This window comes from Syngnathoides biaculeatus, chromosome 7 (genome assembly GCF_019802595.1).
Source record: "Syngnathoides biaculeatus isolate LvHL_M chromosome 7, ASM1980259v1, whole genome shotgun sequence".
Classification (NCBI taxonomy): domain Eukaryota; kingdom Metazoa; phylum Chordata; class Actinopteri; order Syngnathiformes; family Syngnathidae; genus Syngnathoides; species Syngnathoides biaculeatus.
Window position 1 is genome coordinate 786,702 of NC_084646.1, and position 14,362 is coordinate 801,063.

The 14,362-nt window shown below is 47.3% G+C and overlaps 1 protein-coding gene across 11 annotated transcripts in view; it reads right to left on the reverse strand.

Annotated features, from left to right (window-relative positions):
- tut4 (terminal uridylyl transferase 4) overlaps nucleotides 1–14,362 on the reverse strand; it is a 236,501-nt gene that overhangs the window by 146,137 nt on the left and 76,002 nt on the right. The window lies entirely within an intron of this gene.

Here is a 14,362-nt window from a genome sequence, read left to right on the forward strand (position 1 = left end):
GCCCGCAATACAAACCAAACAACACTTACTAAAGGGGTCCAGTATTCCAAAATCCCGGCGCACACTGTACAGTACAAGACCTCCAAGTCCACAAACCGCATTTAGACTGGTTGGGCAAAACCCCCATTGCACCTTCTTAAAAAGGGGGACCACCACCCCAGTCTCCCATTCCAGTGGCATTGTGGCCAATGTCCATGTAATGTTGCAGAGTTGTGCCAGCCAGGATAGCCCAACAACAGAGTCTTTCAGAACTTGCATCTCATCCACACCTCTTATCACCAAGGAGATTTTTAACCACCATGGTGACTTCAACCCCAGAGATAGGCGAACCCGCCTCAGAGTCCCCAGACTCTTCTTTGTCATTAGTGGAAACAAGGTCATCCAGGTTTTTGGACCACCAACTTAAAACATCATGAGTTGAAGCTATCAGCACCTTGTCCCTGATATACACAGTGTTTATGGTGCACAGTTTGCCTCACCTGAGACCTCTTTCAGGCTGAAAAGCCTTTTGACTCTACACTTGGCAAAGCGTCTAAAGCCCTTGACCTTCACATTCGTCTGTGGTGAGGGAAAAACATAGTGAAAATGTGGATTAGTCTGGTAGTCACATTGGACTGCTATTGTTTTAAACAGTAGTGTACAGAGAGAGGATAAGTATTTTAACACTCTGCGCTATTGCAAGTTCTCCTACTATGAAATCATGGAGTGGTCTGAAGTTTTCATCTCAAATTTATTTCCACTGTGAGAGACACTGTGAGAGTCCATTAGTCACAATGTATGATTTTTTAATAACATATTGGTATGTTACTGCTCCAAATAAGTATTTGAACACCTGTGAAAATCAATGTTAATACTTGGTACAGAAGCCTTTGTAATTACAAGTTGCAAGATGGCACCGTGCACAGACAGCGGCACCTCTCCATACACAACGGTGCTTTAGTGATTTTATTTATTTATTTTTTTAATTCGGGAACTGACTGTTTATGTCTCTCCATCACAAACTCACAACACAATGTGCATCTACATTAAAGCGTTTCTGCTCAACATTCACAGAACATTATTTTTGCAAATAAAGCCAGTAATCGCGGAAGTGCTACGCAACTGCAGTCTGCTCAGGAGGCGAATGCAATATTCGACCCCCACTTCTGCACCCAGCCCACAGTGGAGGCCCCACGGGCCAAACAAAAGGAAGCAGAAAAGGGGCAAGCGTGGATGTGTCAGAGTAAGATTAGCAGCCATCCCACACCGGCAAGATTTCCCTTCTATAACCCTGGTCAAAAACACGCTTGCTGGACAAAACAAAATGGAATGTAGAGCTCATGCGCGTGAGGTTACAGTTTGCATGGCGCCAAATTGTCGGTCAAATCTAGCTGCTCGGCAGTGCAGGAGTCATTGAACCGGAGTACATTTTTCAAATTGCCTGAGACCTGTTGAGCTGTTGGTGGTAACTAAAATCCAACATGCCCGGACAGCAGTCACTTTTCACACAACATAATTCGACAGCGAAAGCCGCCACCGAAGCATCGTTCTGGGTGTCACATCATCGTTAATAACAAGAAGTCCTTCCAAGACAGATGGTAAAAGAGGATTTCATTGAAGGAGCAGACCCATCGTTCCAATCTTTTAGAAATAAGGCAGAAATATCTTCAATAAAAGCTCTGCAGCTGTCAACGCGTACACGGCGCTGTGAAGCCATGTCTGAGAACTTAACCAAGCAAATGTGGAAGGACATCGTTGATTGTGTTTCATTGCAATTGACGAATCTGCTGACATGAGTGACACAGCCCAGGTGTGCATTTTCATTCGTATGGTGTTTAGTGATCATCAACGTGAACTCAGATAGTTACAAAAAAATGTAATAGTTAATGACGTTGTGTTGTGCAATATTGTGTCATGCAATATGTTTTGCAAGGAACACAAACGTACTTCTTCTTCTTTCGGCTTGTCCCGTTAGGGGTCGCCAGAGCGTGTCATCTTTTTCCATCTTAGCCTATCTTCTCCGTCTTCCTCTCTAACCCCAACTGCCCTCACCACATCCATAAACATTTACACATAAAGAATCCTAAATATAGTTAAAAATATATGTTTTGAATCTTTGTAGTCGGTAGATCTTTGTGACTTGGTCATTCTGTTTGCCCCCACCATCCGTCGATCGTGAGAGGCTGGCTGCTTGAAAAGTAGATCTTGGGGTAAAAAAGTCTGGGCACCCCTGCTCTATGCCAAGTGGCTCTAGTTTTTGCACATACCTTCATTTATTATCACCTTCTAAATGTTTAACAGGATCAGACAAAACTCTGGGTGTCATCCTGAGACCTATTTTTGTTTCGTCTCAACGGAATTAACTTGCAACAATGCTTTGTTTGACCTGCAACATGGCGACGTAAACAAAAATCACGTGATATTATAACGTAGGTGTATGAGCTCTATACTCGTATTCTCCACACATCTAAAAAAAAAAGCGTGAGTGCTGTCTCTTTGCTTTCGTGGAAGCATGCCTCAATGATAGCGTCCTGGACCAGGCAATTCAGCCAGGCCAGTTGACATGTTTCCAGGCAGTTAGTGGGCTTGTAGGGAGGGAAGACTCACAGCGGGGGACTTTGTGCTTACATCAGCAATGCCTGGTGCCACGACGCTGCAGTGGTTTGTAAAAATTGTGTACTGCTGCTGGAGTTAATGATGGTCAAGTGCCGGCTTTTTTACCTGCCAAGGTAATTTACTACTGTTCTTCTGGCAGCCATTTACATCCCTCCGAGCTCAAACAACAACAGGAGCAAGCCAATGTACAAAAGCTTCCTGCTCATCAGTGAGCAGCAGGACATCGGACCATGATGCCCTCCTCATCCTGGTTGGGAATTTTAATCATGCCAATTCCAATACCGTGTTTCCACAATTTCGTTGACGTTAAATTCCCCACAATATGAGAAAACATCCATCCAACATCAAAAAAGCCCTCCACCACCTGCACCTGAGAGCCTCAGACCAGACTCCTGTCATGCTAATACCTGCACACAGACAGCTGGTTAAGGTTGCGAAGCCAGCCTAGAAGAAGATCCGGGTGTGGACTCTTTTGCCACCATAGATTGGAACATGACCACACAGGCATCCACCCACATCACAGACCTCCAGGAATACACAGAGACCGTCACAGCCTACATATGAAAATGTATGGACATCGTCACAGGATCCAGAACCATCTCCATCAGGGCAATCAGAAGCCATGGTTGTAAGGGAAGTCCACAGGCTTCTCAAGTCCCAGAATGCTGCCTGCAGAGCTGAGGATGAGGTAAGCTTCAGGACAACTAGGACTAACCTGTTACGTGGCATCATGCTAATAGGCAATACTCCATAAAGATTGTGAACCGCATTAGCTACAGCAGACACCTGGAACCTGTATCGTGATATGCTGACTATCATAGACTATAGAAGCACCACCACCACCCCACCCCTCGCTCCCGGGGCAGCTCAATGATTATTATTTTTTTTACACATTTTGAGGCAGACAAACCCCCCCCAGAAGATCCTTTGGCCTCTCAATGACAGGGTGCTGCAGCTCTTCTTCTTTGAGTCACTCGAGGCACCTGAGGATGATCCTGAGAAGCGCAAGACTCGCATGTGGGAGGCTCAGTAGTTCTCCGAAGGAGAATTCCACATGTCGGTGGTATACGCCAAACTGGAGTTCAGGGTACCGAAGCCAGAGGTGCTCGGCTGATTCTTCTGTCTCACCGCAGAGACGGGTGGTGGCCAGACGAGAATCGGATGAAATCAATGAGGTCTTTTTTGGAAAACTGGGACTCATCCTCCAGATTAGGTCTGGTGGAGGTGAGGGAAAGGATACGGGGATGGGTTGATGGAGAGGGTTTGCAAGTCCTGCAGATGATTGCGAATCGTGTTAGGGCGTTGAGTGGAATAAATGGTTGGGGAAGGGAGGAACCGAGTTTGGCCTGCTCATCTGCAAGGTCGTTGCCCGGGAGGTTGCAATGGCCTGGGACACACATTAGTTGGATCTTTTTAGTGGAAGGAAAGGCTGCAAGGTTGGAAATGAAGTGAAAGGAATACTCAGGACTGTAAACATGAGGAAAGCTGCTGGCCCAGACAGAATGCCGGGGAAGGTACAGAAGGCCTGTGCTGATCAGCTGACGGCAGCTCGTTGCAACAATCAACCATTCCATCCTGCTTGAAATGTACAACTTGTTCTTGTTTTCCTTTTGCCTTGTCCCGTTATGGGTCGCCAGAGCGTGTCATCTTTTTCCATCTAAGCCTATCTCCTGCATCTTCCTCTCCAACACCCACTGTCCTTATGTCCACCCTCAGAAGATCAATAAACCTTTTGTTTGGTCTTCTCGCTCTTTTGCCTGGCAGCTCCATCCTCAGCATCCTTCTACCAACATACTCACTCTCTCGCCTCTGGACATCTCCAAACCATCGTAGTCTGCTTTCTCGAATCTTGTCTCCTAAACATCCAACTTTGGCTGTCCCTCTAATTAGGTCATTTCTAATCCTATGCAACCTGTTCACTCCAAGCGAGAACCTCAACATCTTCATTTCTGCTGCCTCCAGCTCTGCTTCCTGTTGTTTGTTCAGTCCAACCATCTCTAATCCGTACATCATAGCCAGCATCACCACTGTTTTATAAACTTTGCCCTTCATCCTAGCAGAGACTCTTCTGTTACAGAGAGCAGCAGACACCTTCCACCAACCATTCCATCCTGCTTGGACCTGTTTCTTCACTTACTTACTACACTCACCATTGCTCTGTATTGTTGCCCCAACTATTTGAAGTCATCCACCCTCGCCATCTCTTCTACCTGGAGCTTTCTTCTCTTCTCACTCTTCCCATAACTTCATTGTGTGGCTCATCATCTTTATTCCTCTATAGTTTCCACAGCTCTGAACATCACCTTTGTTCTTAAAATGGGAACAAGCACACTTTTCCTCCATTCTTCTGGCATCCTCTCTCACACAAGTATTCTATTGAATAAGTTGGTCAAAAACTCCACAGCCACCTCTCCAAATTGCTTCCATACCTCCACTGGTATGTTATCAAGACCAACTCTCTTTCCCTTTTTCATTCTCTTCAGTGCCTTTCGAACTTCCCCCTTACTAGTCATTGCCACTTCCTGGTCATTCATGCTTGCCTCTTCTATTCTGCCTTCTCTCCCATTTTCTTCATTCATTCACTTCTCAAAGTATTCTTTCCATCTACTTAGCACACAAAGCGCTAAGCTTGAAATCTGCAGCAACCATCACTATCCCAAAAAAAAAAATCAGCCATTGACAGTCTAAATGATTACAGGCCTGTTGCATTCACATCTGTGATCATGAAGTGCTTTGAGAGGCTTATTGCAGGCCACATCAGGGGCCCACTACCGCCCTCACTTGACCCTTACCAGTTTGCCTATAAAGGAAACCGGTCCACCTATCGCAATAGGTCTCCACACTGCACTGAGCCACCTGGAACGCCAAGGGAACTACGTCAGGATTCTTTCCATAGACAACAGCTCCACCTTTAATAACATTTATCCCAGGCATTTTGGTTGACAAACTCTCCCTCCTGTCTTGTCAGACTGGGCTCATACCTCTCTTCCTCAGCATCCTCCCAGGCTGTGTACTGAGCTCTCTGCTGTAATCTCTGTACACGTATGAGTGCATACCAGCCCATCCCAGCAACTCCATTATCAAGTTTGCTGATGATACCACCGTGATCGGGCTAATCACAAAAGGAGATGAGTCTGCCTACAGAGACGAGATTAGAAAATTGTCAAATTGGTGTTCTGCAAACAACCTCACACTGAACACCAGAAAGACGAAGGATATTATCCTGGACTTCCGGAAGTGCAGCGTCAACCCAGTCCCACTGTTCATCAATGGGGAGAGTGTGGAGAGGGTCGACTCCTTCACAGGGTTCACACTCACTCTGACCAAAAAAAATTGAAGGGCTTTTTAGGGGCATTCTTAGGGGCCGACACGAAAGATTTAGGGCCGACATGAAAAATTCAGGCCCATTGTGGCAAATCAAGAATAAGGAAAAAACACTCACCCAATGGTGCTATCAACCATTATTGGTTCATCAAAGGTTCCAGTACCTCAGTTTCTGTCACAGTGATCACCTGTCGCCCCTTGTGGTAGTTCTCATTGATATGACAGTGGTAGTTTTTTGCAATGTCACTGTCTGGAAGGGTTCATAGAGCCTGACTTCTGGCTGGTTGAAGTTAATGTGTGGACAACTGTCGGTGCGCATGCACTGCCAGTATTGGTGCTTCGTTGATCCCTACTACTGCCCGAATTTGATGCTTCACTATCTTGGTATTTTGAGAGAAACAGATTCATACTAACAGAAGATTAGACAGTCTTCGCCAAATCAGCGTGTGTCCTGTTTTTCTGGTGCGACTCTCGGACTTGGACGCCCATCTTTCCAAGCTGGTAACTCTGTTTGCACAGATGACAGTAGAACATGAGCCGATCTTTTGAATCTCGACGAACCCAGCTCCCAAACTCTTAACTTTCAACCCAAGCATCTTGAAAAATGCACTTCCCCATGATACAAGTATTTTTATTGGATCGATCAAAGAACTACCCTACGAAGATGAAGCGAAATGCCTACTCACAAAAACAAACAATGGAATATCAACGACAAGATGGCGACTATAAGAAAAAAGTTGTGAACACAGCGTGACTTCCCTTGGCAGTTTCCGGTTATTTTTTATTTTTTTTAAAAGATTTCTTTTTTTTTTTTTAGGGAGAATTTTGGCGGTAGAGGTCCTCTCTTTGATTTTGTTAAAGGCCCTTTTTAAGGGCTTGCCCGGTTTTCAGTGAATTTTAAGGACTTTTAGGGGCCCCTAAAAGGACCCCCAGATATTTAGGGGTTTTTAGGGACTTTTAGGGCCATGTATGAACCCTGCTTCAGATTTCTGGGAGTCAACATCACACTCAAACTCACCTGGACAGTAAAAAGGGTGGTGAAAAAGTCTGAGCAGCGACTACACTTCCTGAGAGGGCTCATGGAAGAACAACTTGGAAGCTAAGCTGTTGCAGGCTTTCTACAGAACCACCGTGGAGAGCATTCTCACATACTGCATTCCAGTGTGGTATGCTGGATGTATCACAGCGGACAGGAAAACTGCAAAGAGTGATCAACAGTCTCCAGAAGATCACTGGCTGCTCTCTGCCCTGCCTTGAGGAAATTGCCAACTCCCGCTATCACAAAAGAGCCACTAATATTGGAAAAGTTCTCTTCACATCCTGGTCACCACCTGTTTAACCTGCTGCCCTCTGGCAGGCGATACAGGTCCCACAAAACACGGACAACCAGATCCAAAGACAGCTTTTTTCCCCAGAGACTTAAAGTCCTTGAACTCAAAACCACTGAATATAACAGTACCATAATGTAATATTATGCAACTGCACTTTTGTTAGCTTTCCTTGGTTTTAATGATCTACGAAAGCCTGGGCAGGGTGCATAAGACAAAAAAAAAAATACACAATGTGCATTTATTAATTAATCTATTTTAGCAATAACTGTGCCTTGATTTATGTACTTTTTGTTTTTACCGAAAGATGTTCTTTTTTTATTTTTATTCACACATGCACCTTGTGGAGAAGCATTCATCATTTTCGTTGTATGCACAGCATATAATGACAAAGACTTTTGATTTTTTATTTTGATTGATTTGATGGAGAGGGTGGAAGGGTCTAAGGCGGGGGTTGTCGAGGGATTGAAGGAGAGACTTGCAGTCTGTGATGATGGAGGCTGAGGACCAGATTTCAATTTGTCCGAGCCAAGTCATGTTCAGTGCAACCTTTGTGCCTGAAAATAGCTGCTAAAGGTTCTGGTGGGTGGGTGCCAGGAGTAAATCAAGTAGTCGCCTCTGAAGACCACTATCCTGGCGCCTTCGTTCAACGTGCCGTCAAGGGTGGAGCCATCAGTGAAGACGAACAGGTCTGTTGGGCCGTGTGCCGCAAGCGTTTCCGTAGCAGCAGCTAGTTGTTGGGAGGAGGATGCAGATTTAGGGATGGGCGTGAAATGGATGGCATGTGGAGGAGGCGGGGGTCATGGAATATTGGGGTTAGTCGCAGTTTCCAAGTCCCCCGGGGTGTGGTTGAGGTTGGGTAGGTAGGGGTGGTGAAACTTATCCAGTCACCACGTTTTAGGCGTTTTGGCAGGTGCGTCTGGTATAGTACCCTTCTGTTATTGTCGTGGGGAAGATGGGTCCAGTTGTCGGCCTTTTTAAGACGTGCCAAATTTAACCAGGATGAGATTGGTGGTAATTGGGCTTCATGCAGGACAGTGTCAATCGAAGTTCTTCCAAGTTGGCCCATTATGATGCGAGCCGTGTCTGACTGTGCCCTCTCCAGTTTCTGGATGTTGAAGGAGGAAACCCAGGTAGCCCAGGCAGGAGCTGCGTATTCTGCGGGCGATCTGACGGTTGCAATGTAGATCGGTCCGCATAACCCGTGGTCGCCACCCCCAAAATGTACCCGCCAGTTGTCGCAGGAGGTTGGAGCGCTGCTTCATGACCTGGCTCAAGTGCCGGATATGTTCGTTGATCGTGAGCTGGCGATCATGTTGAACCCCCAGAAAGGTGGGAGTGGGATTTGTCTTGAGTTTGGAATCCCCCAACGGTGATGTTTGGGCACCATGAGGATTCGGCAGTGTCCATCGTGAGGATTCGACACGTTGAGAGTGAGATGGTTGTCTGCAGACCATTGGTGAACTGAGACAACCTCCGACTCCAGCCTTACTGCCACTTCTTTATTATGGCTGTCCCAGCCCAGCGCCATGTCATCAGCATAGGCAGAGATGAGGGTGGAGAATTCGTATGAGTCTCGCAGATCGTTGATGTAAATTGTAGAGAGAAGTGGAGACAAAACTGAGCCTTGACGGAGTCCTTCTTTGAAGGTTCGGGAGCACCCTGTGGTACCATTAACCCTCACTCACGCCGTACGGTGGTGAACCAGGCCTTGATCCAATCGACAAATCGAAGAGGCACACCAATCAGCAACATCTTTGGGAGGAGTTTGGCACACCACACCTGATCATACGCCTTTCTGAAATCGAAGAAAGCAGCAATGGAGCGTAGATGTTGTTTGGACTGGAAGCCATCAATGACAAATTGGGACAGCCTTGGGCATTGATCGGCGGTGGAGCGGCCCTTGTGGAAACCCACCTGCCAAGGACTGAGAATCAAGTGCTCCCCCGAGCCACCAGGACAAGCAGTTGACGATGCGTCTCTCCAGAGTTTTGCTCATGGTGGAAGTCAGGGTGATTTGGCGATAGCTCCCAATGAGTTGAGGGTCTTTGCCCTTTTTATGGTAAGGGGTGATGTCAGCCGTGTGCCAGGCTTGTGGGCACCAATGGGTGGTGCAGCTGTTGTTGAGCATTTGTAGGAGAGCGGGAAGGTATTTTAACATCTCTGGTGCAATCTCGTCTGGACCAGCAGCTTTGCCTAGTTTGAGTTGTTTGAGGGTCCAGCGCAGCTCATCAGGCGTGAATGGGCACTCGAGCGAGCGTTGTAGTCTACAAGCACTTCTTCAAAGCTCTCGAACAGTCCTCCTACTCGACTTATTACCTTTGCCCCCACTCACCCGCGCATATTTGATGACAAAAGCCGGACCCTGAGCCTTGTCTGAGGCATATTCCTGGTTGTTGTCTTGCCTGTTTCATGTGAGCAGGGTCCTGACAGGGATTTGACCACCGCCCACGCCTGCTCGGTGTCTTGGTCTCCGAAATTTTTGAGAGGTGGAGATACCAAGCCGTGTGTTTTGCCTCTGCAGTCTTCTCAGCTACTTCTCAGCATTTTTTAAGGTAGCTCTGTCTGGTGTTGGTGCTCAAATTTCTTTGGAGTCAATTCCTCTCCTTGATGAGTTGTTTTACGTCACTGTTCATCCAGTGGATGTTGTTTGGTCGGAAGACTTTTTGCGGGATTGCTTCCGTGGTCGCAGTTTTGAGGACACCGGGGAGCACACTGAGAAGAGGTGTGGGGACTGCAGACAGATCGATAGAGGGTAGTTCTCGAAGGGGGGCGTCCAGTTGCAGGCTTCTGCAGTAACAAGGTCTGCTAGTGTTAGGTCTGCTTCTGTCCAGGTATCCAGGTATCTTGAGTTTCATGTGGGGGAGCCATCGTTCAGGACCAATCTGTCCATATCTTCAAGCCAGTCCTGGATGGCTTGCCCTCTTGGGTCTGCTTATGAAAAATCCTCCCAGGTGATGTGATGGGGGTTGAAGTCAAAGTAGATGAGGCAGCGACAGGTGGGGGAGACAAGGTAGCCATCTTGTGTAGCTAGTAGTTGGGCCAGAGAATGAGGAGTTGATGGGAGGAACATAAATATTGGTGAGTGAAAGGTTGGACCTTCTTGTAGTGGGGATAAGGATTGGAACTCAGCAGACCCGAGTTAACTGGCGGTGTCAGGGTGTACAGAATGCCTTGGCTAACGTAGGTTAGTAATCTACCTCCGTGGTGGTATTTTGTCCTACGGTGCGATCTTGGCGGATTGCATCATGACATGGAACCCTCTCTTAAAGGAGCTGCAGGAGAGGGGGGAACGTTGGGCCAGCTTCCCCTTACACGATCGGCAGAGACGATTATGATGGAGGCTGGGGAGCAGTTGCTGGTTGGGAGCTGACGCTTCTGAATGGGAAGGTTAGGGAGGCGCTTGCTGTTTGGGAGTTGGTGCTTCTGGTTGGGGATGTTGAGACGCTTGCTGGTTGGGTGGGGGGATTGCAACTGCAGTGTGTTGAGTAGTCGGTGGTTGCGGGGGAAATGCAGGCGGAACATGTCCAGCAGTTGGATGACTAATAGCAATTGATGCCAGTGCAGGATCGGTGAGCTCAGTTGGGGCAAGTGTTGCACGGGAGGGGTTTGCTGTTGGACCTTATGGTCGATTTGCAAACAAAACATTTGCTAGATGATGGTCGAGTAGAAGAAGATGATGATGAGAGAATGTTGCAAGTAAAGGATGATGGGGTGATAGATATGGAGCTAGAGGGGGCACTGTGACCAGCCTGTGCCACCGGGGCTAGCGGGGGAGAACCAAAGCATACTGCACACAAAGCCTTGAATTCCCTTGAAATATCATCTGGAAGGAGCAGGTCCTGTGGAACCCCCGTTGACAGGAGGTACAGGTGATCGGAGTGAAGTTACAGCGTATGGTCTTAGAGCAGCATGGGAAATGACAGGGCTCGGGCTGTTCTCAATGTCGCCTGCCCGAAGAACAGCCCAGAGATGCAGGATGGGCGATGCAGCTCCAATGAGGGAAAAGGGCGCCTCCCACGGCGCAAGTCAGAGAGAAGTGATTTGGCTTAATGGCTCCTCAGGAGGAGAGCCCCTCACAGGACACTACAGAAAGGTACCTGGTCTTCGTCCATACGAACTAGATGACATTCCTGGCTGAATCCTGAGACACTGTGGAGATGAGCTCACAGATGTCCTCACAGACACCTTCAACACGACACTGAGCCAAGCACTTGCTTCAACCTGCCTGAAAGCCACCACCATCATCCCAGTCCAAAGGAAGCTATCTCCCCTCTTGTGACAGTGACTGCCCGGTTGTGCTCACTTCTAGTGGCTAGTCATGGAGCACATGAACCCCCACGCCCGCCCTCCACCTCCCACCCCGACCCCTACCAGTTTGCATATCAGTCTAACCAATCGACACATGATGTTATCTCCATTGCCCTTCACTCAACGTTCACCCACCTAGAGATCAAAGACTCACGTCAGAATCCTGTTCATCGACTTCACATCGGTATTCAACACCATCATCCCCCAGGAGCTCATCCTCAAACAAGACCGGCTGGGACTCAACACTTCCCTGTGCAACGGCAGTTCGGGTCAGCAGACGGACATCCAACACCATAACGCTGAACACAAGGACCCCTCTTCACTTTGCTCACACACAACTGCACTCTGATATCCAACTCCAACCTCTTCATCAAGTTTGCAGATGACACAACTGTGGTGGGTCTCATCAACAACAATGAGACAGGCCACAGGAGTGAGGTGAGCCGCCTGGCGATGTGGTACAAGGACAAAAATCTCCAGCTGAGTGTGGAGAAGACCAAGGAAATCATAGTGTACTTCAGGAGAGGGTACGCCCAGGACACCCCGCTAACCATCAATGGTGATGCAGTAGAGCTGGTCAGCAGGGCCAAATTCCCTGGTGTACACATCTCCAAAGACCTGTCTTGGACCACTGACACACCAGCACTGGTTAAAAAGCTTTAACAATGGCTCTACTTCCTGCGGCAACTGAAATGATAATTCCCCCATCATTATCTCCTTTTAAAGAGGGACGCTCAAGAGCATCCTTTGCAGCAACATCACCATGTGGTACAGCGACTCCACCACCTCCCTGACGCTAGAGCGTGCAACACAGAGAGCAGTTGAGCAAATCATCTGTGCCTCTCTTCCCTCCATCTTGGACATATATCTCACCTGCCTTACCCACAAGGTGACCAGGATCACAGATGACCCCACTGACCCATCCCACTGCCTCTTCAAATTGCGACTATCAGGGAGGAGACTGCAGAGCCTTTGGGCGAAAACTATAAGGTTCAAAGAGAGTTTCTTCCATCAGGCTGTCAGGATGCTCAACAACCTCTCTGCTTTGCCCTCAATATTATTATCCCTCCCCGCCACTCACCACCATTGACTCTAGACCACAAATTAAGCCCTTGCACAAACTGCCCTTGAAGTACTAGATTCAGTTTGCTGTGTACATTACTACTTCTTCTTCTTTTTCTTTTGGCTTGTCCTGATTAGGGGTCGCCACAGCGTGTCATCTTTTTCCATCTAAGCTTATCACGTGCATCTCCTTCACTAACACCCAGTCTTCATGTCCTCCCTCACCATCCATCACCTTTTCTTTGGTCTCCCTCTTGCTTTTTTCCCTGGCAGATCCATCCTCAGCACCCTTCTACCAATTAAATCACTCTCTCGCCTCTGGACATGTCCAAACTCATCAAAGTCTGCTCTCTCAAACTATGGCTGTCCCTCTAATGAGCTTGTATCTAAGAGAACCTCACCAACTTCATTTCTGCTACCTCAAATTCAGCTTCCTATTGTTTCTTCAGTGCCACAGTGTCTAATAAGTACATTATGGCCAGCCTAGCCACTGTTTTATAGACTTTGCCCTTCATCCTCGCAGATACTCTTCTGTCACATGGAACACCAGACACCTACCGCCAACTGTTCCACCCAGTTTGGACCCGTTTTTTCACTTCCTTACCACACTCTCCATTGCTCTGTATTGTTGACCCCAAGTATTTGAAGTCGTCCAGCCGTCTCTTCTCCCTGGAGCTTCACTCTTCCTCCTCCACGCACATATATTCTGTTTTAATTTGGCTAATCTTCATTCCTCTCCTTTCTAGTGCGTACCTCCATCTTTCCAATTGTTCCTCCACCTTTTCCCTGCTTTCACGACAGATCACAATATCATCTGTGAACATCACGGTCCCAGGGGAATCCAGTCTAACGTCATCTGTCAGCTTATCCATTACTATCGCAAAAAGGAAGGGGCTCAGGGCAGATCCCTGATGCACTCCCACCTCCACCTTACCCAAATGATAATTCTGCTACACCATTGATGTCTATTGTCAATTACAATCCATAACATTAACCGTGGACATTTCTGCTCATAATGTCAAAACCACACAATTATTAATACTGTATTTAGGGATTCCAGTTCTTGTTACTTAGCGATGGAAATGTGTTGACTGGTGCGAGTAGTGTGCCAAGTAGATGGAAACAGTACTTTGAGAAGTTAATGAATGAAGAAAATGGGAGAGAAAGTAGAGTGGAAAGGGAAAGCGTGAATGAGGCCGGGAAGTGGCATTTATTAGTAAGGGAGAAGTTAGAAAGGCACTCAACAGAATGAAAAATGGAAAGAGTTGGTCGCAATGACATACCACTGGAGGTATAGAAGCAATTTGGTGAGGTGGCTGTGGAGTTTTTGACCAACTTATTCAAGAGAATATTAGCTGGAGAGAAGATGCCAGAAGAAGGGAGGAAAAGTGTGGTAGTTCCCATTTTTAAGAACAAAGACGATGTTCAGAGCTGTGGGAACTATAGAGGAATAAAGTTGATGAGCCACACAATGAAGTTATGGGAAAGAGAAGTGGAGGCTAGACTCGGGACAGAAGTAAGTATCTGCGAGCAACATATGTTTTCATACCTAGAAAGAGTACCACAGATGCACTATTTGCCTTGAGGATGCCCGTGGGAAAAGTAGAGAAGGTCTGAAGGAGTTACATTGTGTCTTTGTAGACCTAGAGAAAGCCGATGACAGAGTCCCAAGAGAGGAACTATGGTACTGCATGTGTGGCGGGAGAAATATGTGAGAATAGTACAGGACATGTATGGGGGCA